General features: G+C 44.0%; 1 long non-coding RNA gene across 1 annotated transcript; it reads left to right on the forward strand.

The window, feature by feature from the left end:
• The first annotated feature begins 15,984 nt into the window (after positions 1–15,984).
• LOC123124693 (uncharacterized) lies at positions 15,985–18,355 on the forward strand. Its single transcript, XR_006461194.1, has 2 exons — positions 15,985–16,208; positions 18,148–18,355. It is a non-coding gene; the product is annotated as an uncharacterized lncRNA (long non-coding RNA).
• Positions 18,356–27,181: the final 8,826 nt, after the last annotated feature.

The raw sequence follows: 27,181 nt of genomic DNA on the forward strand, positions 1-27,181 counted from the left end.
AGATCTATTGTATACCCTACACTGATTTTGGCAAGGGGGTACAATAGTGATCTAGGAGTAGATCACTGGACAGCGGTCAAAATTATCCTTAGTGGAATAAGGATATGTTTCTCGATTATGGAGTGACAAAAAGATTCGTCGTAAAGGGTTATGTCGATGCAAGTTTTGACACTGATCCAGATGACTCTAAGTCTCAATCTGGATACATATTGAAAGTGGGAGCAATTAGCTAGAGTAGCTCCGTGCAGAGCATTGTTGACATAGAAATTTGCAAAATACATACGGATCTGAATGTGGCAGACCCCTTGACTAAATTTCTCTCACAAGCAAAACATGATCACACCTTAGTACTCTTTGGGTGTTAATCACATAGCGATGTGAACTAGATTATTGACTCTAGTAAACCATTTGGGTGTTGGTCACATGCCGATGTGAACTATTGGTATTAAATCACATGGTGATGTGAACTAGATTATTGACTCTAGTGCAAGTGGCGACTGAAGGAAATATGCCCTAGAGGCAATAATAAAGTTATTATTTATTTCCTTATATCATGATAAATGTTTATTATTCATGCTATAATTGTATTAACCGGAAACTTAGTACATGTGTGAATACATAGACAAACATAGTGTCACTAGTATGCCTCTACTTGACTAGCTCGTTAATCGAAGATGGTTGAGTTTCCTAGCCATGGACATGAGTTGTCGTTTGATTAATGAGATCACATCATTAGGAGAATGATGTGATTGACATGACCCATTCCGTTAGCTTAGCACTTGATCGTTTAGTATGTTGCTATTGCTTTCTTCATGACTTATACATGTTCCTATGACTATGAGATTATGCAACTCCCGTTTACCGGAGGAACACTTTGTGTGCTACCAAACATCACAACATAACTGGGTGATTATAAAGGTGCTCTACATGTGTCTCCGAAGGTATTTGTTGGGTTGGCGTATTTCGAGATTAGGATTTGTCACTCCGATTGTCGGAGAGGTATCTCTGGGCCCACTCGGTAATGCACATCACTATAAGCCTTGCAAGCATTGTAACTAATGAGTTAGTTGCGGGATGATGTATTACGGAACGAGTAAAGAGACTTGCCGGTAACGAGATTGAACTAGGTATTGAGATACCGACGATCGAATCTCGGGCAAGTAACATACCGATGACAAAGGGAACAACGTATGTTGTTATGCGGTTTGACCGATAAAGATCTTCGTAGAATATGTGGGAGCCAATATGAGCATCCAGGTTCCGCTATTGGTTATTGACCGGAGACGTGTCTCGGTCATGTCTACATAGTTCTCGAACCCGTAGGGTCCGCACGCTTAAAGTTCGATGACGGTTATATTATGAGTTTATGTGTTTTGATGTACCGAAGGTAGTTCGGAGTCCCGGATGTGATCACGGACATGACGAGGAGTCTCAAAATGGCCGAGACATAAAGATCGATATATTGGACAACTATATTTGGACACCGGAATGGTTCCGGGTGAGATCGGGATAATACCGGAGCACCGGGAGGTTATCGGAACCCCTCGGGAGGTATATGGGCCTTAATGGGCTTTAGTGGAAAGGAGGGGAAAGGAGCAAGGGAGGGGGTGCCCCCCCAAGCCCAATCCGACTTGGGAGGGGGGCCGGCCCCCCTTTCCTTCCTCCCTCCTTCCTCTTCCTTCCCTCTCCCTCTCCAAATAGGAAAAGGAGGAGTCCTACTCCCGGTGGGAGTAGGACTCCCCCCTTCGGCACGCCTCCTCCCCTTGGCTGGCCCTCTCCTCCCCCCTTTATATACGGAGGAGGGGGGCACCCCATAGACACAACAATTGATCCCTTGGATCTCTTAGCCGTGTGCGGTGCCCCCCTCCACCATAATCCACCTTGATAATATCGTAGCAGTGCTTAGGCGAAGCCCTGCGTCGGTAGAACATCATCATCGTCACCACACCGTCGTGCTGACGGAACTCTCCCTCAAAGCTCGGCTGGATCGGAGTTTTGGGACGTCATCGAGTTGAACGTGTGCCGAACTCGGAGCTACCGTGCGTTCGGTACTTGATCGGTCGGATCATGAAGACGTACGACTACATCAACCGCGTTGTGCTAACGCTTCCGCTTTCGGTCTACGAGGGTACGTGGACACACTCTCCCCTCTCGTTGCTATGCATCACCATGATCTTGCGTGTGCGTAGGAATTTTTTTTGAAATTACTACGTTCCCCAACAAGGCGAACTACAAGAAAACAAAAAATAACCTAGTTGAGTCAATGTTGACTTGCTACTGCCCCCGCCCTCCTAGTTGCAAGCCAAAGGTTGACTTGCAACTGGCGCAACTACAAAAAACTAGTTGCGAGTCGATAGTGGACTCGCAACTGGGCCCTCTAGTTGCAACTCGATGGTTGACTTGCAACTAGGGCACCTTCAAACTATGAAAAACTCGCCGCTAGTTGTGAGTCGAGGCTTGACTTGCAACTAAGCCGGCTACAAACTATGACGTGACCTTAGTTGTGACACGAAGGTGGACATGCGACTGAAGTACTTGCAAAAAATGCCCCGGTTGCGAGTTGAGGGTTGATTGGACACTGGGGGACAGTTTTGACTTGATGATTGGTTTGCAACTGGGACAAACTACAACTTTGAAAGAAAAAAAACTATTCGCGAATCGAGGGTGGATTTGTAAAACTGGGCAACTGAAACTATAAAAAATCCGATTGCTAGATTGCTACTTGCAAATTAGGTGACTACAAACTACAAAAAAACGCCAAATTCCGGAGTCGAGGGGTTTACAGTTGCATAGACAGTAGAAATTTGATATGGAAAAAGTGCATCAAACAAAAAAGGTAAAGGAAAAAATAAACCGGCTAATAACAAAAAAGGACACTGATGACATGGGCAAAAAAATACATACCTAAAAATGATTAAAAGATAAAAAAGGAAATGGTGAAATATATCTAGACAACTTCTTCTGAAAAATGACATGAACATGAGCGATTGCAATATCAAAAAAAACTCACAACCATTGGCCATTGTTCAAACTTCCTTCACTTCCGTATGCACAAGACTGAGCCTGTGACGACGAACAAAGCCCAACACTTAGAGCTCAAAACAAACAAAGGCCGGCCCAACAAGAAAACAGGAACCAGCCTGCCCCGCTGTAGCCCTCCGTCCCGACGTAACAACCTGACACCCACGATCACGAGTCGAGCCGATCGCTCGTGCATGAAATTAAAGACAGAGAGATCTGATGGTTAAACACTTAGATGTGAGATCACTAAAAACATCTAGATGTGAGTTAGCCATTCCGTAAATTAATTATAATAATTTGCTGTTAGCACCTTATGATCGTGTGTTAAGATATACTAGCTCCTTCGAGTTTATTGTGCCTCCTCGTATTTTAGATCAAACTTTAATCATCTATATAACCGATACTCCCTCCGCCCTAAATTACTCGTCACAGAAATGGATAATAATTCAAACGGAGGGAGTAGAATATATGAGGTATATATGCTACAAAAGGCATACTATTGGATTTGTATTTGAAAGTGGTGTCGCATGGTATATTTTTTCCGGCACTCAAACTTTTACATAAACTAAGAGGGAGCACCATAAACACGGACGGAGGAACTATTCCCTTTGTTTAATTTAATTGTTCATGCATGTTTACGGTTCAATTGCTGCTCATTATGATGTACCGTGTTTATACGTAATAGGCCTAATCAATATGGTCAAGTGTCCATCAATTTTCTTATTTAGATTAATCATGCATGCTTAAGTTCAGTAGCCCTCTCTTAAAGCTAATGATTGTTGTTTAGGGTAAGCTAGTTCTGGTCAAGGCTCTAATACTGCATGTGAATGAAATATGCCCTAGAGGCAATAATAAAGTTGTTATTTATATTTCCTTATATCATGATAAATGTTTATTATTCATGCTAGAATTGTATTAACCAGAAACTTGATACATGTGTGAATACATAGATAAAACACAGTGTTCCTAGTATGCCTCTACTAGACTAGCTCGTTAATCAAGGATGGTTAAGTTTCCTGACCATAGACATGTGTTGTCATTTGATGAACGGGATCACATCATTAGGAGAATGATGTGATGGACAAGACCCATCCGTTAGCTTAGCGTAATGATCATTAAGTTTTTATTGCTATTGCTTTCTTCATGACTTATACGTATTCCTTTGACTATGAGATTATGCAACTCCCGAATACCGGAGTAATACCTTGTGTGCTATCAAATGTCACAACGTAACTGGGTGATCATAAAGATGCTCTACAGGTATCTCCGAAGGTTTTTTTTGGGTTGGCATAGATCGAGATTAGGATTTTGTCACTCCGAGTATCAGAGAGGTATCTCTAGGCCCTCTCGGTAATACACATCATGATAAGCCTTGCAAGCAATGTGACTAATGAGTTAGTTGCGGGATTATGTATTACGGAACGAGTAAAGAGACTTGCCGGTAACGAGATTGAACTAGGTATGAAGATACCGACGATCGAATCTTGGGCAAGTAACATACCGATGGCAAAGGGAATGACGTATGTTGTCATTGCGGTCTGACCGATAAAGATCTTCGTAGAATATGTAGGAACCAATATGAGCATCCAGGTTCCGTTGTTGGTTATTGACTGGATATGTGTCTCGGTCATGTCTACATAGTTCTCGAACCCGTAGGGTCCGCACGCTTAACATTCGATGACGATTTGTATTATGAGTTATGTGTTTTGGTGACCAAAGATTGTTCGGAGTCCCAGATGAGATCACAAACATGACAAGGAGTCTCAAAATGGTTGAGAGGTAAAGATTGATATATTGGACGATAGTATTCGGACAACGGAAGTGTTTCGGAATGTATCGGGTACATATCAGAGTACCAGGGGTTACCGGAACCCCCGGGGGGAAGATATGGGCCATAGGAGGGAGGCAAGGCAGCCCACAAGGGGTGCCCCCCCAGGGAAGGAGTCCGAATTGGACTAGGGGAGGGGGCACGGCCCCCCTTTCCTTCTCCTCCTCCCTCTCCTTCCACCTTTCCCCTTCCGGTAAAAGGAAAGGGGGCCGAATTGGACTAGGAGTCCAAGTGGGACTCCTCCCACTTGGCGCGTGCCTAGGCCGGCCTCCTCCCCTCTCCCTCCTTTATATACGGGGGCAGGGGCACCTCTAAGGCACATCAATTGTCTTAGCCGTGTGTGGTGCCCCCCTCCACCATTTACTCCTCCTGTCATATTGTTGTAGTGCTTAGGCGAAGCCCTGCGCGGATCACATCACCATCATCGTCACCACATGATACGTCTCCAACGTATCTATAATTTTTGATTATTCCATGCTGTTTAGTATCAATCTTGGATGTTTTATAATCATTTTATAGCCATTTTATATCATTTTCTGGTACTAACCTATTGACATAGTGCCAAGTGCCAGTTGCTGTTTTTTTTCATGTTTTTTACATCGCAGAAAATCCTTATCAAACGGAGTCCAAATGCCACAAAACTTTACGGAGATTTTTTATGGACCAGAAGGAAGATATTGGGCCCTGGTTGCACCTGTGGGGAGTCCCGAGGAGGGGACAACCCACCAGGGCACGCCAGGAGGCCCCAGCGCCCTGGTGGGTTGTGCCCACCTCGAGTGCCCCCCGGACCGCCTCTTTGCTCTATAAATACCCCAAAAATACCAGAACCCTAGAAGCATCGACGAAATTTCATCCAGCCGGCGCAGAGTCCAGAACCACCAGATCCAATCTAGACACCATCTCGGATGGGGTTCACCACCTCCATTGGTGCCTCTCCGATGATGCATGAGTAGTTCTTTGTAGACCTTCGGGTCCGTATTTAGTAGCTAAATGGCTTTCTCTCTCTCGCTGAATTCTCAATACAATGGTCTCTTGGAGATCCATATGATGTAACTCTTTTTGCGGTGTGTTTGTTGGGATCTGATGAACTTTGAGTTTATGATCAGTCATATCTTTTTATATCCATGAAAGTTATTTGAGTTTCTTTGATCTCTTATAGCCTCGTATTTCTTCTCCGATATTTGGGTTTTGTTTGGCCAACTTGATCTATTTATCTTGCAATGGGAAGAGGTGCCCGGTAGTGGGTTCGATCTTACGGTGCTTGAACCCAGTGACAGAAAGGGAACTGACACGTATGTATCGTTGCTACTAAGGATAAAAAGATGAGATCTATATCTACCGCCATAGATAAATAGATCTTGTCTACATCATGTCATCGTTCTTATTGCATTACTCCGTTTTTTCATGAACTTAATATACTAGATGCATGCGGGATAGCGGTTGATGTGTGGAGTAATTGTTGGGGAACGTAGTATTTCAAAAAAAAATCCTACGATCACGCAAGATCTATCTAGGAGAAGCATAGCAACTAGCGGGGAGAGTGTGTCCACGTACCCTCGTAGACCGAAAGCGGAAGCGTTTAGTAACGCGGTTGATGTAGTCAAACGTCTTCGCGATCCAACCGATCAAGTACCGAACGCACGACACCTCCGCAATCTGCACACGTTCAGCTCGGTGACGTCCATCGAACTCTAGATCCAGCTGAGGCCGAGGGAGAGTTTCGCCAGCACGACGGCGTGGTGACAGTGATGATGAAGTTACCGATGCAGGGCTTCGCCTAAGCACTACGACAATATGACCGAGGTGGAAAACTGTGGAGGGGGGCACCGCACATGGCTAAAGATCAACGTGTGTGTCTATGGGGTGCCCCCCTCCCCCGTATATAAAGGAGGGGAGGAGGAAGCCGGCCGGCCACAAGGGGCGCGCTCAAGGGGGAAATCCTACTCCTAGTAGGAGTAGGTTCCCCCCTTTCCTAGTCCAACTAGGAGAAGAAGGAAGGAGAGGGAGAGGGAGAGGGAGAGGGAAAGAGGGGCCGCGCCCCCCTCCCCTTGTCCTATTCAGACTCCCCTTAGGGGGCGCCACCTCTTGGCTGCGGCCCTCTCTCTCCCCTAAGGCCCACTAAGGCCCATAACTTCCCGGTGGGGTTCCGGTAACCCTCCGGCACTCCGGTTTTATCGGAAACTATCCTGAACACTTATGGTGTCTGAATAACATGGTCCAATATATCGTCTCTACCATTTCGAGACTCCTCGTCACGTCCATGATCTCATCCGGGACTCCGAACAACCTTCGGTCATCAAATCACATAAACTCATAATACAAATCGTCATCGAACGTTAAGCGTGCGGACCCTACGGGTTCGAGAACTATGTAGACATGACCGAGACACATCTCCGGTCAATAACCAATAGCAGAACCTGGATGCTCATAGTGGCTCCTACATATTCTACGAAGATCTTTATCGGTCAAACCGCATAACAACATACGTTGTTCCCTTTATGCCTAGCTAAGGGCGTAAAACTATAGCGCTTGTTCGGAGGCAACCCAATGAATAAAATTTATTTTTGCTTTTTGCTTTCTGTTCTTGAGTGTTGACATAATTATACTACTGTTATGATTGTGTTTTTTGTGTTTTATTTAGTGTTTGTGCCAAGTAGAACCGATAGGATCTTCTTGGGTGATAGTTGTATGATCTTGCTGAAAAAGACAGAAACTTTGCGCTCATGAAATTAATTCTCATTTTTTATCAGAAAGAGCTTTTGCCCTGATTCGTTTTTCATAAGATTAATATACAAATTGCTCAGGTCGTCCTATTTTTTCAGAATTTTTGGAGTTCCAGAAGTTTTCGTTTAAGTCAGATTGCTACAGACTATTCTGTTTTGACAGATTTTGTTTTCTTTGTGTTGTGTGCTTATTTTGGTGGATCTATGGTTTTCTTTGATGAGTTTTTGCCATAGAAAAGTTAGAATACAGTAGATATAATACAAAAACAAAATATGAATTGGTTTGATACAACACTTATAGTAGCGGTTTACTTTCTTACACTAACGGATCTCACGAAGGTTTTGTTGAGTTTTGTGTGATTGAAGTTTTCAAGTTTTGGGTTATCTTACGATGGATGAAGGAAGGATGTAAGAGCCTAAGCTTGGGGATGCCCCGGCATCCCAAGCTACTATCCAAGAATGAGCAACCAACTAAGCTTGGGAATGCCCCCGAGTGGCATCCCCTCTTTCTTCCAACAACTATCGGTATTTTACTCGAGGCTATATTTTTATTCGTCACATGATATGTGTTTTGCTTGGAGCATCTTTTATGGTATGAGTCTTTGCTTGTTTTATTTCGTGTCTTAAGTCATCAATCCTTGCTGGACACACCTACTTGAGAGAGCCAAAATTATGTCATGACTTGTTAGAATTGCTCTCTATGCTTCACTTAAAAATTTTATGAGAAATGGACTTGCTCTAGTGCTTCACTTATATCTTTTTGAGCATGGTGTGCTTAGTATTTTTGAAGAAAATGCTCTCTTGCTTCACTTAGATTTATTTGAGAGTTAGCAAATTTTTGAAGAAATTCTCTCTTGCTTCACTTAAATTATTTTGAGAGAAAGAAAATTTGTTATGCTCATGATCTTCACTTATATTTGTTTGAGCTTATGAAAAGCAACACATGAAAATTAGTCCCAAAGTGATAGATATCCAAGAAGGATAAAGAAAAATGTGTCATGAAGATCATTGGACAAAATAAACTTGATTCTTAGTAATAGTTTTGAGATATGATGATGTGATATGTGAGTTATGTTGATGAGTAATTGTGCTCTAGTAAGAATATTGGTGTTAAGGTTTGTGATTCCCTATGCATGCACGTAAGTCAATAATCATGCAATGAAAATTATATCCTACTTGTGGTGCATTATTCGGTGTTAATTATGCTTAATGCTTGCTTATGAGATTATTCGTTTCTTGGTTGGTCGCTTCTCAATCTTTTTGCTAGCCTTCATTTTGCACTAAGTATGACCTCTACTCGTGCACCCAAAATCCTTTAAACCAGTTTTGCCACATGAGTCCACTATATCTACCTATATGCGGTATTATTTTGCCGTTCTAAGAAAATTTGTATGTGCCATCTCTAATTTTCAAAATAAACTTCTCTTTTGTGTGTTTGTTTAGCTCGCAGAACGGTAACGGGTGGCTAATATTTTCCATGCTAGATGTGTTATTCTCATGATGAGTGTTTATTCACTTGTCATTGCACGAGAGTAAGGCGAAGGTATTAGGGATGCCCAGTCCCGAAATGCAAAAAAAAATTGAATTTACTTTATGTTGTCAAATAATAAATTCCTTGGAAAGTGTTGGTATGGAGGGCAACCGTGGATACGGCTAGCCATGGAAGGTGAAAGTATGGTGGAAGAAGGAATAAACTTTATTTTCTGTTTGGGAACCGCCTATGGCATATCTAGCATGGAAAGTGTTGGGAACTCTAAGTCGTTTTCGTTGGTGGGATGGATACACCTCCCAAAATGTTTTTATCTCTAAGTTTTTCACTTTGAGCTCTGGCACCTCTACAAATCCCTACTTCCCTCTGCGAAGGGCCTTTCTTTTATTTATGCAATTTTTATTTTCAAATTTGAGTCTCCATATTTTCTTATAAAAGCACCAACTAGGAGGCAATACGATCGTACTTAAGTATTGGGTGTAGCTAATATTCCAATGTGTTTCATGAATGGATCAATGTTTGAGCATGATGGGCTAGGGATAACTTATTTTAGCGTTGATATTTTGAAAGACATGGTTGCTTGTTGATATGCTTGAGTATCTAAATTATTATGTCAAAACTAGACTATTGCTTTGAATCACATAAAAGTCCAAATGTCCATGCTATAAAGAAAAGAATATGATATGACATGATAGACAACACTCCACATCAAAAATTCTGTTTTTATCACTTACCTACTCGAGGATGAGCAGGAGTTAAGCTTGGGGATGCTGATACGTTTCCAACGTATCTATAATTTTTGATTGTTCCATGTTGTTTTATTATCAATCTGGGATGTTTTATAATCATTTTATTGCCATTTTATATCATTTCTTGGTACTAACCTATTGACATAGTGCCAAGTGCCAGTTGCTGTCTTTTTCCATGTTTTTTACATCGCAGAAAATCCTTATCAAACGGAGTCCAAATGCCACGAAACTTTACAGAGATTTTTTATGGACCAGAAGGAAGATATTGGGCCCTGGTTTCACCGCCTCTTTGTTCTATAAATACCCCAAAAATACCAGAACCCTAGAAGCGTCGACGAAATATTCATCCAGCCGCCGCAGACTCCAGAACCACCAAATCCAATATAGACACCATCTTGGATGGGATTCACCACCTCCATTGGTGCCTCTCCGATGATGCGTGAGTAGTTCTCTGTATACCTTCGGGTCCGTAGTTAGTAGCTAGATGGCTTTCTCTCTGTCGCTGAATTCTCAATACAATGGTCTCTTGGAGATCCATATGATGTAACTCTTTTTGCGGTGTGTTTGTTGGGATCTGATGAACTTTGAGTTTATGATCGGTCATATCTTTTTATATCCATGAAAGTTATTTGAGTTTCTTTGATCTCTTATATGCATGATCTCTTATAGCCCTGTATTTCTTCTCTGATATTTGGGTTTTGTTTGGCCAAGTTGATCTATTTATATGGAAATGGGAAGAGGTGCCCGGTAGTGGGTTCGATCTTACGGTGCTTGATCCCAGTGACAGAAAGGGAACCGACACGTATGTATCATTGCTACTAAGGATAAAAAGATGAGATCTATATATACCGCCATAGATAAACGGATCTTGTCTACATCATGTCATCGTTCTTATTGCATTACTCCGTTTTTCCATGAACTTAATACACTAGATGCATGCTGGATAGCGGTCAATGTGTGGAGTAATAGTAGTAGATGTAGGCAGGAGTCGGTCTAGTAATCTTGGACGTGATTCCTATGTAATGATCATTGCCTGGATATCGTCATAATTATTTGAGGTTCTATCAATTGCCCAACAGTAATTTGTTTACCCACCGTTTGCTATCTTTCTCGAGAGAAGCCACTAGTGAAACGTACGGCCCCGGGTCTTCTTTCTCATATATTTGCTTGCGATCTACTTTTTCCTTGCTTTTATTTTCAGATCTATTAAACCAAAAATACAAAAATACTTTGCTGCACTTTATTTTATTTGCGATCTATTTATTTAATCTATTACAACTTTCTGCCGTCCATGCACCGTTTCTAGCGCCATTACCCGAAAGGGATTGACAACCCCTTTAACACGTCGGGTTGCGAGTGGTTCTTATTCATGTGCAGGGGCTGTTTACGTTGTGTTGCTTGTTTCTCCTACTGGTTCGATAACCTTTCTTTCATATCTGAGGGAAATACCTACCGCCACTGTGCTGCATCATCCCTTCCTCTTTGGGGAAATAACGACGTAGCTTCAAGCGACATCACCAGGCCGTCGTGCTAACGAAACTCTTCCTCGACACTTTGCTGGATCAAGAGTTCGAGGGACGTCATCGAGTTGAACGTGTGCAGAACTCGGAGGTGTCGTACGTTCGGTGCTTGATCGGTTGAATCGAGAAGACGTTCGACTACATCAACCGCGTTAAGCTAACGCTTCCGTTTTCGGTCTACGAGGGTACGTGGACACACTCTCCCCCTCTCGTTGCTATGCATCTCCTGATAGATCTTGCGTGAGCGTAGGATTTTTTTTATATTGCATGCTACGTTCCCCAACAGTGGCATCCGAGCCAGGTCTATGCATAGATGATATGCACGAGTAGAACACAAAGAGTTGTGGGCGATCATAGTCATACTACTTACCACCAACGTCTTGTTTTGATTCGGCGGTATTGTTGGGTGAAGCGGCCCAGACCAACCTTACATGACCACGTTCATGAGACCGGTTCCACCGAGAGACATGCAACTTGTTTTGCATAATGGTGGCTAGCGGGTGTCTGTTTCTCCAACTTTAGTTGAATCAAATTTGACTACGGTCGGTCCTTGTTGAAGGTTAAAACAGCAAATTTGACGAAACATCGTTGTGGTTTTAATGCGTAGGTTGTCGGTGTCAAAGCCGGCCGATCTCGGGTAGGGGGTCCCGAACTGTGCGTCTGAGGATCGAAGGTAACAGGAGACAATGGCGACACAATGTTTACCTAGGTTCGGGCCCTCTTAATGGAGGTAAAAACCTACTTCCTGCTTGATTGACTTTGATGAGTATAGGGGTTACAAGAGTTGATCTACCTCGGGATCGTAATGGCTAAACCCTAGCTGTCTAGCCTATGTAAATTCTGAAGCCTCTACGAACTAAACCCTCCGGTTATATACACACCGGAGGGGCCTAGGGTTGTACAGAGTCGGTTCACAGAGGAAGGAAATTACATATCCAAACACCAATCTTGCCATCCACGCATAGGAGAGTCCTATCCGGACACCGGGGGGGAGGGAGGTCTTCTGCCTTGTATCTTCACGGCTCATCAGTCCGACCCATATCACATAGCCCGGACACCCGAGGACTCCCTCAGTAGCCCCTGAACCAGTCTTCAATGATGACATGTTCGGCATGCAGGTTATCTTCGGCATTGCAAGGCGGGTTCCTCCCCCTGAATACTACAATGCAATCTTCTGAACAAAAGAACTGTATCCGGCTCTGTATAATAGTCACAACCCTTAGCCACGAAGGCAAGATACTTAATCAAAATAATGCCTGTCAACTGACAACTTTTCGGCGAAACGTCATGTTTGGCCTCTTTAACATTTCGAGCCATTTATTCACCTCCCGCTTCGCGTTTCGAGGCATAGCCTCTATTGACACGTCTTGTCAAAACAGAGATCGTGTCCGCTTTTCGCGGGATCCTCATCAATACGGTTTTGGGCAACCCAACCGTGCCATTCGCACGACCCCTTGGGAATAGGTGAGTTTTAAGGGGGGGGGGGCGTTTGATATTCACTGCCTATATAAGAGGATAAAGATTCCTCTTTTCTCTCCCCACGCCTTCTCCCTTCTCCTGCCTTCACATCCTCAAGCTCCAGCGCCAAGCTTCAATCTTTTCACCGCCACCCACCTCCCCATCCATGTCTGGATCCGGTTCAAAGGGCAAGTGGGAGGCCTCCTCCATCATGGAGAAGGACGTAAAGGAGCTCTAGGAGGCGGGGTATTTGTCCGCGGACTTCACACACAAGCTCCCTGCCAAGGAGCAGGTCATCCCCACTCCGGAGCCCGGCGAAAGGGTGGTATTCATCCCCCACTTCGTCCGCGGGCTAGGGTTTCCCCTTCACCCATTCGGCCACGGCCTCATGTTTTACTATGGGCTAGATTTCCATGATCTAGCCCAAATTTCTTTCCTCCACATCTCGGCGTTTATCGTCGTGTGCGAGGCACTACTCCGCATCCCCCCCACACTTTGGCCTATGGCTAAAATTCTTCAATGTGAAGCCGAAGGTGGTCGATGGGCAGCATGCGGACTGCGGCGGCGCCATGGTGAGCAAGCTCCCGAACACCATTTGGCCTAAAGGGGCCTTCGTGGAGACCGTCAAGGTGTGGCAACAGGAGTGGTTTTACATCACAGAACCCCGCGACGCCAAGTGGGCGGCCACTCCTGAGTTCAGATCCGGACCCCCTATGCGGCTCGCATCATGGACCAACAAGGGTCTGGATTGGGGATCCACAGCGGAAGTGTTGATGCTACAAAAGCACATCTCAAACATGATAAGCAAGAACACCAGTCTCACCAACGTGATTCAGGTGATGCTCTTCCGCCGGATTCTTCCTTGCCAACTCCGGTCCTCCCACATGTGGGAGTTCAATCCGGAAGATCCTCGGTCCCTGAAGCACTTCTTCGGCACAACGCACGAAGATGTCTGGAAGCTGCTTTTCAAGGCCCAGAAGACGTGGCCGAAGAAGACCGAAGACATTGGTCTTGACAGCGAGAATCCGGCCACACCGGTAAATGTGTTATTCCCGAACATATATTTGATCAATAAGTTCTTAGGCATAATGAGTTTTCCGTCCCTTGTACAGGGCTGGATAGCGAAGGCGTGGATCAAGTGTCCGGCACCGCTGCTTGAAGACCCGACCGAGCCCCTGCTGATGAAGATGCTGGTCCCGGCGCCCTATCAGGCACCGGAGAAGAAGGCCAAGAAGTAGAAGGGCAAGGAGGCCAAGGGCGACCTCAGCCTCAAGGGTCCTTCGGACGTAGCGTCCGGAGAGACCGAAATCCCCTCCTCCCATGAGGGAGATGAAGACGAGGAGGAGGAGGAGGAGGCGGAAAGAGACTCCCCTCTTAAGGGGAGGAATAAGAAGAGGGCAGCCTCCACAGACCCGGAGGGGGAGGCGCCCAAGAGGGGGAAGATAGGCCTCTCTGCTGGTTCGGATTCACAAACCAAACCCATCCCCGAGAGGCTTCCCAGGGTGAAGCCCCTGGCCGAATCGTAAGCATTCAAGGAAAAAAATATAACACATTATACTGTGTGTATTTCAGCCCTGCTCGCGACCTCCCCAACCTGTTTTTAAAGATCTTTTTCAGAAAACGTGAATGTTACTTATATTTTCAAATGTTTTTGAAAAACAAGAAATGTTCTAAAATACGAAATCTTTTTCAAATATTGAATGCTTTTTCTAAAATGTGAACATTTTCCAAAAAAATGTGAACCTTTTTTGGAAAAATATAAAATTTCTGAAAATATGTTACAAATTCTAAATTGTTTGAACACTTTTTCAAAGTTACGAACATTTTTTGTAAAAACAAAACTTTTTTAAAAATTGCAAACATTTTTAAAAGTGCAAAGTTTTTTCAAAAGACATTAAAAAAAATCAAATTTACAAACATTTTCTCAAATTTACGAATAATTTTTGTAAGCGCAAGCATTTTTACAAAATTTCGATCTTTTTTGTAAGCACGAACATTTGTACAAAATTTTGGAACGGAAAACATTTTTTTAAATTTGTAAACATTTTTTGTAAGCATGAACATGTTTTTAGAAAAACGAACTTTTTTCCATATTTTGAATATTATATTGAATAACGTGAACATTTTTTAAAATTTACGAACATTCTTTTAAAACGTGAACATTTTTTGTAATCTGAAAATTTTCAACTTTATGAACATTTTGAAAATACAAACATTTCTCAAAATTTGAGAACAATTTTTGAAAACCCGATTTTTTTTTGAAAACACGATTTTTTAAATAATGTTCATGTTCACAGATTAAGTAAATGATAATTGTTTTGAACTCCCGGAGATTTTTTTTAAACATGCGAACAAAATTTTAGAGGAAGAACATTTTTTCAAAATTTTAACAAAAGCATTTTTTGAAAACATGACCTTTTTTGAAAATCACGAACATTTTTTTAACACCCAAACATTTTGTTGGGAATTTTGAACAAAAGCATTTGCAACATTTTATGATAAACAAGAACATTTTCTGAAAATAATGAACATTGTTTGAATTTATAAACAATTTTTAGTAAACGACCATTTTTGAAATTTCAAACATTTTTAAAGGCAAGAACATTTTCCTAAATTTAAGAACAATTTTCGAACATGAAATTAGATTTAAAAAGATAAAATAACCTTTAATGGGAAAAAAGAAATAGAAAACGAAAAAATGAAAATAAAAGAAAAAGAAACAGAAGCAAAAAAAAGAGAAGAAAACAGAAAACCAGTAAAAGAAAAAAACCGGTTCAGGGAACCTTCTAGAAGGTTCCCAAAACCGGCTAGCTAGTGGCGTTGTACGCGCGAAAACTGGGCCGGCCCATAGCGTCGCTGCTTGGGCGCTCGCGTGTGCGAAGCGCCGGCAGTTTGACGCAAAGAGCGGCAAATAGGATATTCCCAGAGAGAGATCAAAGGAAACAGTTGAGAAAATAGTTAGCGAGCAAGTGGGCTTCGGAGTTGCATGCCACTATGCTGCTTAACTGGGCTGGCCCAATATCTCGTCGCTCGTTCCTAGCCTCTGCGAAGGTCCGCCTAATGCTCCGCCTGGGCCTATGTTAAAGGGAAGCCGAGCTGGTGTACAACTCCTGGACTCCTTTGCGGAAACAGAAACCCAGGCACGAGGAAATAAATAGAGACCGATAGATCGGTCGGTCGACATAGGAAAACTAGAGTAGGATCCATCCATCCGTCTAAGTTCAAAAAAAAAAAAGAGTAGGATCCATCCATCTCGATACTAGCAATCGCTTTGTCTGTTGTATTTGTTGGTTTTTTCGCCCGCCGGCGTTCCGCCAGATGGAAGGTGGTTCCGGCGGGATTGTCATCGGCTACCCGCTGATCGAACCACATGCGCTTCCGGGGAAGGAGTCCAGTCGGGCTCGGAGGCTCTTCGTGGTGGTAAGGCCTACTCTCCAACTCCAAACTACAGTATTAAGGTACTATTACGAATTGTTGAAATACTTTCATCATCGAGTGTCTTGTATCTGGAGTCCAGTTTTGAGGCCTTTTAAGGTGCAACTTACTAGTCTTACGGGCTAGTAGTAATTGAGTCCCAGCCATCCATTACAGGGTATTTGTCTCAAAAAAAATCCATTACAGGGTATTTATCTCAAAAAAAAATCCATTAAGGCCTATTTTGGGCAATTCACCTTAGGATATTTATTTTTTATTTATATTTATTAGGGGTAATTAGTCTACAATTAGATATCATCGAGCATTTCAAGAGCCTGCTTCCTGGAGGCCTTCATTATTCTTGCACGGGCTAGTTGGACGGCAAGAAACGATTTCATTTTCAATGGATCCCAACCAAGTTTATATAGATACAGAAGAAAATTCAAGGAGGAGACTGGTTGGCTGGTTTCCAGTGCTCCCACCTTCCAGGAAAAATTACTGCCATATTCAGCCGTGGCTAGAAACTTTCGATTAACTCAATGGACAACCTGTTTCACTTTTTTTATTGGTTATTTTTTTCTCGCTATAGCTCGGCTTCTTTTGTACTCCCTCCGTCCCAAAATTCTTGTCTTAGATTTGTCTAGATACGGATGTATCTAACACTAAAACGTAACTAGATACATTTGTATTTAGACAAATCTAAGACAAGAATTTTAGGACGGAGGGAGTAATATAAACTCAGAAAATTATATAAATATGCAGTAGGAAACACCACTATTTTTTTCACAAAGTATACTACCTTTTATTGCTTGAAAAAAACTCCTAAAGCTAAGCCACCACAATGTATATATGTTGCTACTCTATAAAAGCTAGTTGGAGCTCGGCTAGTGTCCCAATTCTGACAAATGGGGTAAAAGGGCATGTGCCAAAGTTTTAGAGGGCAAAAAGTGTCATTTACTCTATGGTATCTTCTTAGATTCACATGTCATGGTTTTCTTTGTAACCATCTAATATAGTTAGTGCCCAATTAATAAGTTTTATAAAAAACAACACAATTAATTAGTTGTTTCTAGGTGATACTATCTTATTAGGGTTGTAGCGTACGTAGACAAACTATATATCACATGGAAACTATCCATTCACTTGAGATACGGGAATCCAGAGCACGGTTGTAGGGGACTTTAAGCAAAATTTCAACATGACACAAACATTTATTTGGTGGTTGTGGAATCTGGTTAGTTTAAAGCATTCGATGTTTAATCAAATATTTGTGTTCTGAGTTTGCATGTTTCCATGGAGTGTGTGTTTGTCCCTTTGTGCAAAATGCAACATCATTTTCTTAGACAAGTGATGTAAGCAACCAAAGTGACTTCGGCTAGGCGGTGCTATTCAAGTACCGGGTCTTGAGTTCTAGGGTGAAAGGCCTAGGTTTAACATTTGATGGTTGCATGTGGCAGTGGCGGTGTTTACGACCGTGCCATTGTTGAAGATATTGCTTTGGAGATTTCTTAGACATGCTCTCTTGGGTGAAACCCCAAGATCCGACCTTCTATGATTGGATTCGGCGACGGCGGAGTTGCGCGTCATTTACTTCATGTAGGCGTTGCTTTTGGAGTACTTTATTCATAGTTAGCATGTTGTCAAAGATGGTGGGCCGTGGATGGTAATGTTAATCACGTCGACTTTCTTTGTGTTTTCTTCTTCTTTTCATTTATCTGACTGTGTGCATCATCAATGTCTCGACTAGATCTTGTTATCGTGTCATTCTTGATACTACTCTCTTTAAAAAAACAAAGTTAGGTTTGTTCCAATCTTTCATATCAGCCAACACTACTTACCTCCGACCACAACAAGTACAAAGTTGTATTAATTATTCATTAATACTTACATGATTGCTACATTCCCATTGTTCTTGCCTCACACATTCATTTGCATGTCTATACAGGGATTCTTCTTCACCATGTGTGTGGCATATGCGGTTTTCCTCATAATGCTTCATGGGCTTCCATTGGTGACAATACCGTCCGGGGTTTTCCTAATATTTGTGGCATTTGCTGCGTCTGCATGTATATATATCAAATTTCTTTTTTTTTGTATTCTTTCAAATACTATGTTGGTTGTTTGTAATGGGCTTCCATTCGTGACCATTTCCATTGTTTTCTAGTCAAGTCCTCCTACCAAAATATAGTGATGGGACATTAATCAACTGATGATGGAGTGGCTAAATTGATCCTTGGACCTCCAAAATCATGGAAAACTTCTCTAGACTTAGCACATTATGTAACTCAACCTTTCTTTAGAAAGGAGGTGCTTGCCCGACTTTATAGTGAACTAAAGCCTGTACCGTTTACACAATACAAGCTCAATGAAAGAAAGGTATCAAATGGAAAACATACCCTACACTTAGGTCGGCTCAAAAGCCATACACATAGTACAAGCCACAAGAGCCGTTGGCTTCCAACAATGATAGCAACAGATGTGACGTGCTCCTACTCCCGGCAAGATGGCTCTATGCCACTTGTCGTTCGCTTATGCAGTGCATTGTGCCCCACTACACAACCACCTCATTTACTCCTGTGTAATTACTGTGGCGACCCCTTGAGACTATAAAAGGGAACACCGAGCACCCTAGATCGGGGTTTTCGGACCCTCGTGAAGCACTTGCTAGCCAATCCACTACCACAACATACACATCACCCATTCCTAGCCCTGGCAAGCCTCCGGAACTGAATTGAAGCCTTTGTAATCTTGTTCTACGCATCCATCAAAACAAATAAGCAGGACGTAGTGTATTAGGCTTCATAGCGGCCCAAACCTGGGTAAAATCATTGTGCAATAGTGGTAGGATTCGTTCGTTTCTTCGCCCTTCACCGAACCCAAAAAGGGGGCACACCCAAAGCTCCCAGGTGTTTTGTCCGCACACGCGACAACCCCCCTCCCCCCCCCATTTATCACCTTCGTGCCACATTTTACCCCTTTGACAGAACTGACCCCCAATGTTTTCCTCAATTTGGTGTTGACTTGGCATGCCACGTTAGTGTTTTTTTCGCTGGTTTTCATTTTGTTTTTTTCAAGAATGAACCGCAAGTGCACAGTGCCTGGTGCATTCTTTTCTGATTACTCTGGTTCGTGGAGGTGGGTCCTACTTGTCAGCAAGGGAGAAAGAACTATGTGGCCAGGCTGAGGATTTGCCCTACCATTAACTTGTATATTTTCAACAAAGATATCATGGATCTGTCCATGTCACATCAAGATGTGAGATAATACCTCACATCTAAGTATGATATCAGTGTCATTATATTTTTTTTCATTGTTTGTCCTGTTTGTTTGGTTTTAATTTGTCAAAGCCCAGAGGCCAAAACTAAAAACCAGCTCGCCCGCGTCCGCCTGGTTGTCCGACCTATACGTAAATCTATGTGACGCCCCCGATTCAATCGTACACTAATCATGCACGCAAATGTGTACGATCAAGATCAGGGATTCACGGGAAGATATCACAACATAACTCTACAACATAAATAAGTCATACAAGCATCATAATACAAGCCAGGGGCCTCGAGGGCTCGAATACAAGTGCTCGATCATAGACGAGTCAGCGTAAGCAACAATATCTGAGTACAGACATAAGTTAAACAAGTTTGCCTTAAGAAGGCTAGCACAAAAGTAGCAATGATCGAAAAGGCAAGGCCTCCTGCCTGGGACCTCCTAACTACTCCTCGAAGCCGAACTCCACGTAGAATCATCCTCGGGATCTCTAGCTCCTGGACTCCAGCATCTGGTTGCGACAACCAGGTATAGAAAGGGGAAAAGAGGGAGAAAAGCAATCGTGAGTACTCATCCAAAGTACTCGCAAGGAAGGAGCTACACTACATATGCATGGGTATATGTGTAAAGGGCCATATCGGTGGACTGAACTGCAGAATGCCAGAATAAGGGGGGGTAGCTAGTCCTGTCGAAGACTACGCTTCTGGCAGCCTCCATCTTGCAGCATGTAGAAGAGAGTAGATGGTAAGTTCACCAAGTAGCATCGCATAGCATAAACCTACCCGGCGATCCCCTCCTCGTCGCCCTGTTAGAGAGCGATCACCGGGTTATATCTGGCACTTGGAAGGAGGTGTTTTATTAAGTATCCAGTTCTAGTTGTCATAAGGTCAAGGTACAACTCTGGGTCGTCCTTTTACCGAGGGACACGGCTATTCGAATAGATAAACTTCCCTGCAGGGGTGCACCACATAACCCAACACGCTCGATCCCATTTGGCCGGACACACTTTCCTGGGTCATGCCCGGCCTCGGAAGATCAACACGTCGCAACCCCACCTAGGCTCAACAGAGAGGTCAGCACGCCGATCTAAATCCCATGCGCGCAGGGGTCTGGGCCCATCGCCCATTGCACACCTGCACGTTGCGTACGCGGCGGGAAGCAGACCTAGCCTAGCAGGCGTTCCAGTCCAATCCGGCGCGCGCCGCTCCGTCGCTGACGTCAAGAAGAGCTTCGGCTGATACCACGACGTCGAGTGCCCATAACTGTTCCCGCGTAGTTGGTTAGTGCGTATAGACCAAATGGCCAGACTCAGATCAAATACCAAGATCTCGTTAAGCATGTTAAGTATCGGCGAACACCGACTAGGGCCACGCCCACCTCTCTCCTAGGTGGTCTCAACCTGCCCTGTCACTCCGCCATAAAGTAACAGTCGGGGGCCGTCAGGAACCCAGGCCCACCTCTACCGGGATGGAGCCACCTGTCCTTTCAGCCCCCTCATCAGAATCACTTGCCGGTACTCAACGAGCTGACCCGACTTTAGTCACCACATGTGTCATGTACATAAAGTATATAGTATATACCCGTGATCACCTCCCGCAGTGATCACGGCCCAGTAGTATAGCATGGCAGACGGACAAGAATGTAGGGCCACTGATGGAAAGACTAGCATCCTATTCTAAGCAGTAGGATAGCAGGTAAGGGTAACAACTGTAGCAACAATGAGAGGCTATGCAACAGAATAGGATTAACCGAAAGCAGTAACATGCTACACTACTCTAATGCAAGCAGTATAGAGAAGAATAGGCGATATCTGGTGATCAAGGGGGGGCTTGCCTGATTGCTCTGGCAAGAAGGAGGGGTCGTCAACAGCGTAGTCGGTTGGGGCACCAACAGCGGTGTCGGTCTCGTAGTCTACCGGAGAGAAGAGGGGGAAGAAACAATGAATACAATACAAACAGATGCATAACGATGCATGACATGACAAAGTGTGATGCTAGGTGTGCGCCAACGCGGTACTAGGTGATACCGGCGAAGGGGGGAAACATCCGGGAAAGTATTCCCAGTGTTACGCGTTTTCGGACATATGAACCGGAGGGGGAAAGTTGCGAATTCGATATGTTAGGGATGTGTGGTGGACGAACGGGCTGCGTATCCGGATTCGTCTCGTCGTTCTGAGCAACTTTCATGTACAAAGTTTTTTCATCCGAGCTACGGTTTATTTTATATTAATTTTAAAAGGTTTAAATCATTTTTTTAGCATTTATTTAATTATTTTAATCCAACATTATCCAGAACAGTGCACGCTGATGTCAGCATGACGTCAGCAGTCAACAGAGGAGTTGACTGGTCAACTGACGTGTGGGTCCCGTTCGTCATTGACTGTTTAGTCTAATTAGGGTTTAACTAATCTAATATCTGTTTAATTAAACTAACTAGTTAATTAGATTAATTAAATAGTATTAATTAACTTAATTAATTTAGTTAATTAATTAAATTTATTTTTATTTTTATTATCTTTTTTATCTAAAAACGTTCTGGGCGTGGGGCCCATCTGTCATAGGCCCTAGGGGCCATAGCGGGTCGGCCAACGGGCGCCGCCCGAACGGGCGAGGGGAAAGCGGGCGACGGGCGAACTGGTGCGGGTGCTCGCACCCGACGCCAGGAGAGGCCAGGGCGAGCGTGCCTGGGGGCCTCGGTGGCCGGCGACGACAGGAGCAGCGCCGGGTGCGGGGAGCTGCGGGGCACACACAGCGGCGAGATGAGCAGTGGCGGCCTTCGGCAGGTGCGGGGGAGCGCGGTAGGCGCCGGCGGCCACCGCACAAGCGGTAGCAAGGCGCAAGGCCGCGTGGGCGGGGCGCCGTGAGTGCGGGCGCCGGACGCGCACGGGGGTAGATGGCCGCGGTGGTGGTGCGAGAAGGCGAGGATGGCCGGAGCGACGGAGTGGGGAGGCGACATCAGCGCGCCCCAAGGGCGCGCCCCAAGGGCGCGATGGGGGTCACCACGGGCGCGGTTCATGCACGCGCTTCGGCACGGCCAGGAGCAGGGGCGCGGCGACGTGGTCGCACGGTGGGTGCGAGAGAGAGAGAGAGCGGAGGAGGAGAGGGGGGAGCTCACGGGGGGAATTGTAGGGGTACGGGGCAGTGGGTGTCAAGGAGGACGACTGGGACGACGATTCGGAGATGCGACGACGAGGAGGACGGCGAGGCGGAGGCGCTCCGGGTGGCACGGTCCTCGTGCGGCGACGGTGGTCGACGCGGCGAGGGGCGCCGTCGAGTGCCCGATCCAATCTGGATCGGGAGGAAAGCAGAGAGCGAGTGGGGGAGGAGTGTGGGGTGGTTACGCTAGGGTTTCGGGGGGTGGGGGATATGGGGAGTGCGGGGTGGGCCTCCTGGTGGCCTGGGTGGCCAGTTGGGCCACTCGGCCCAAGGAGAGGGGGGCTTTGCCCTTTTTTTTCCTTTTTGTTTTGTTTTGTCTTTCTCTTTTTATTTAATTTTCCTTTCTATTTTATTAAATTTTGGCTTTTATAAAATACAAAAGTTGTACCTAAAAGAGCATTAATAATTATGCCACTACCACAATTAGCTCCGCAACTAAAACAAAATAGTTTAATATTTTATCAATTTGAAAAGGGTAGTTAGTTAAATGTTTTGCTGCTGTTTTAAATATTTTAGTGCACTTAAACCTTTTATAAAATTGTGGTTTCTCCACAATAGTTACCTATGCATTATTTGGCAACACCTCAACATTTTAGTTTTAATATTTGAAAATATTTTATTGTTTGCTTGATTCTGAATTTGAATTCGAGCTGGTTTCGAACTAACGCGAGATTAGCAGCGGTAATCAAGGTGACGTGGTATCATTAACGTGGGATTACTGTAGCCTAATTATCCGGGCGTCACAATCTAGTCGCTAGCTACCCGTACCAAAAGTCTAACCGCTAGCTCTTTTTAGCAAAAAAAAAAAATTGATCGCTTGTGCTAACATCGATTTGTTAGCTTTTGCGTCTGATCGTTATACATTTAAAAGTACATCTCTCATCGCTAGTTTCCAGGCTACCAACAATTTTTTTTTTGCCTTTTAGTTTTTGCATGTTTCACTCTTATATTTTATAATTAATTTTCAGTAAGGAATATTTCAAAAACATGTTCATGAATTTACATATATTTTTCAAATTACAAAAAGTGTTAACAATACCAAAAATGTTCTAATATACGGTGAATAATATTTTATTATATGAAGATCATTTTTTGACTACACACTATTTTTTTTACAATATACAGTGTAATTTTTATATATGGTGAACCTTTTAAATTATACACAATGAAGATTGCTTTAAATACACTAAATTATTTTAAAACACACACTAAACAATTGATTGTGCATTCAAAAAATGTTCATAGATTAGAAAAAATATTCATGATTCACAAATTTTTTGCAGACTAAAAGAAATATGTTCATAAATTTTGAAAATATTCATGATTTAAAAATGGCCACAATTTTGAAAAAAGGTTAAGGAATTTATAAAAGAAAAAGGAAAGGAAAAGTAGAAAAAAATGAGAAAACTATAAAACTACGAGCCTAGTTACAAGTCAAGGGTCGACTTGCAATTAATATGAAACAACTACGGGCCCATTGCGAGTCAAGTGTGAACTTGTAACTGGGATAAAAGACAAAACATAGGCCATGTTGCAAGTGAAGGGTGGGCTAGTAACTGGGATGAAATAAACTGCATGTCTAGTTACGTGTCGAGGATGGACTTGCAACTGAGACAACTATGATATGAGTTGCGAGTCAAGGGTGACTTGCATCTAGGCGCGTAGTTGTTTCGAAAAAACAAGAACATTCTTATAACTCGCGAACAATTTTTGAAAAAATGAACACATTTCAATTTTTTATAAACATGAACAATTTTAGAAAAATGAACAAATTTATGAATTTTGAATATTTGTTGAAACTTTTGAATTTATGAAAAAAGAATCAGAAAAAGGAAAAAATGAGATTAACTTTTGAAAAATAGAAAGATTAACAGGAGAGGAAAACCAATGAAGAAAAAATGGTAAAAAAATAATGAAGAAAACAAAACAAAAACAAAAAAAATTATCCTAGCTACTTGGGCCGAATCATCTGCAGTTTGTTCGATGTCGAGGGGTAGACTTGCAACTAGGACAAAAGAAGGCCGAACCCCTAGTGACGAGTTGAGGGTGGACTCGCAATTGGGACTAAAAGATGTCGGGTCCAAGTTGTTTGTCGAGTTTGGACTTGACTGGGACAAAAAAGGTTGGGCCCCAGTTGCAAGTCGAGGGTGGACTTCAACTGGGACAAGGAAAGGTCGAGTCCCTGTTGCGAGTCGACGGTGGACTTGCAACTGAGACAAAGAAAGGTCGGGCTCCAGTTGCGAATCAAGGATGGACTTGCAATTGGGACTAAAAACCTCGGGCCTCGGTTGCGAGTCAAGGATGGACTTGCAACTCGAAAAAAATGTTGGGCCCGTGTTGCGAGTCGAGGGTGGACTTGCAACTCGGACAAAAAAAAGGTTAGATTGATGTTGCGAGTCAAGGGTGGACTTGCAAATCGAACAAAAAATGCTGGGCCCTAGTTGCAACTCGAGGATGGTGGACTTGCAACTTGGATAAAAAAGGTCGAGCCCTCGTTGCGAGGCAAGGGTGGCCTTGCTTCGGATAAAAAATGTTGAGCCCTAGTTGCAAGTCGAGGGTGGACTTGCAACTAGGACAAAAAAGGTTGGACTCAGTTATGAATCGATGGTGGACTTCCAACTTTGACAAAAAATGATCGGGTCCTAGTTGCAAGTCAAGAGTGGACTTGCAATTAGGACAAAGAATATCAGGGCCTAGTTGCGAGTTGAGAGTGTAATTGCAACGGAGTAAAAAGGTCGGGCCCAGTTGCGACTCGAGGGTGGACTTGCAACTGTGATAAAAAATGTCGGACCCCAGTTGCGAGTTGAGGGTGGACTTTCAACTGGTACAAAAAAGGTCAGGCTCTAGTTACGAGTCGAGGTGGGATTGCAAGTGGGACAAAAAAGATTGGACCCCAGTTCTGAGTTGACGATGGACTTGCAATTAGAAAAAGATTTAGGCCTCAGTTGCGAGTTGCGAGTCAACGGTGGACTTGTACCTAGAATAAAAAAGTCGGGCCCTAGTTGCAAGTCGAGGCAGACTTGCAACTGGGACAAAAATAAGTCGGGCCCTAGTTGCGAGTTGAGGTCGGACTTGCAACTGGGACAAAAAAAGATCGGACCCTAGTTACGTGATGAGGGCGGACTTGCAACTGGGATAAAAAAATCGGACCCTAATTATGAGTCGGGTTGGACTCGCAATTGGGAGAAAAAGGATCGGATCCCAACTACAACTACAAAAAAAATCAATTTCCTGTCTAAACGATTGCAGCAAATAAGATAGTTCAACGATAGGTAAAAAAGAACAAACACACAAAGGCAAAGCCAGCCCACGCAGGCACACACTGAGACCTAGTCACACCCTTTTAAAAAATTAATACCTAGATAATTCAAGACAAGTTTTTTAGGACTAAGGGAGTACGTGAAAAATAAAATGGCTAGGCTGACGATTGAACCCTTACCTCCCATGCTATGACCCTTGCGCACACGATCCGAAGTAACATAGGCCTGTATTAACTAACAGATAGAAAACCAAGTATCCTATGTGAGAAGTCGAACCTGAGGTCCAACATGTCGGTGTTCTTGACACCCTCCTGGCTCCACATCAGCCTCCGGATGGCAGCCTCCACCACACCCCTCTCGAGCACGCCACCGAGCGCAAGGCCGTTGTGCCACACGTGTTCCATGTAATTTACGTTGCCCCTCTGGTCGCCGAGGTAGGGCTGACTCATCATTTGCACGCCCGCGCACGACCCCTCCACTGTCGAGCTCCACCCCGTAGCGGTGCGCAACCCACGACCATGCCCTGCCAGCCGGTCGTGGCGTCAAATTTCGGTTGGGGGGGGGGTGCGACGGCGGAGGACTACTTTGCATGGAATCATACGAAGAGTGGACTGTTTTCAGTTCGATCGGCCTACCACCTCTGTATGGAGCAAAAGCGGGCAAGAAGGGGCATGAAGGGTTCATCTTCGTCGGTTGTGAACCATAGAGCGTGGCTGAATCTGTGGGATACGGTGGCACCGGGCAGAGTTAAAGTTCATACCTGGCGACTCATACGCAATGGACTTGCAGTAGGTGCTGAACTACATCGACGTAAGATCAAACCATGAGTGTTTTGTGTGGTTTGTGGAAGAGAAGAGACGAACTTACACAGGTTTTGGAGCTGTCCTCATTCGGCAAAATTTTGGAAAGTCTTGCACTCGGAATTGGGAGTACCGGTGGCGATCCCGCCGGAGACAATCTGCTCCCAGAGTGCATTATCTCATTGGGTCTTAAGCTGGTTTGCTGAAGCGACGGATGATGAGCGAGCTATTATGGTCCAGGGGTTATATGCTTTATGGTTGGCAAGGAATAACACACGTGAAGGGAAGAAGATTGAGGAGGCGGCAGACATAGCGGGGACGGTTAGAAGGCTAATGGAGGAGTGGCAGACTGTCCATGGCAAGGTGAGCAAAAGCCCTCGAGTGGTTCCAGCTCAGAGATGGAGCGTTCCAGACGAAGGATGGGTCAAAGCTAATGTGGATGGGGCAAGCAGTAAGGGAGGGGATAAAGGGGCTGTGGGGGTGGTATTCAAGAACAATGC

This window comes from Triticum aestivum, chromosome 5D, assembly GCF_018294505.1.
Source record: "Triticum aestivum cultivar Chinese Spring chromosome 5D, IWGSC CS RefSeq v2.1, whole genome shotgun sequence".
Classification (NCBI taxonomy): Eukaryota; Viridiplantae; Streptophyta; class Magnoliopsida; order Poales; family Poaceae; genus Triticum; species Triticum aestivum.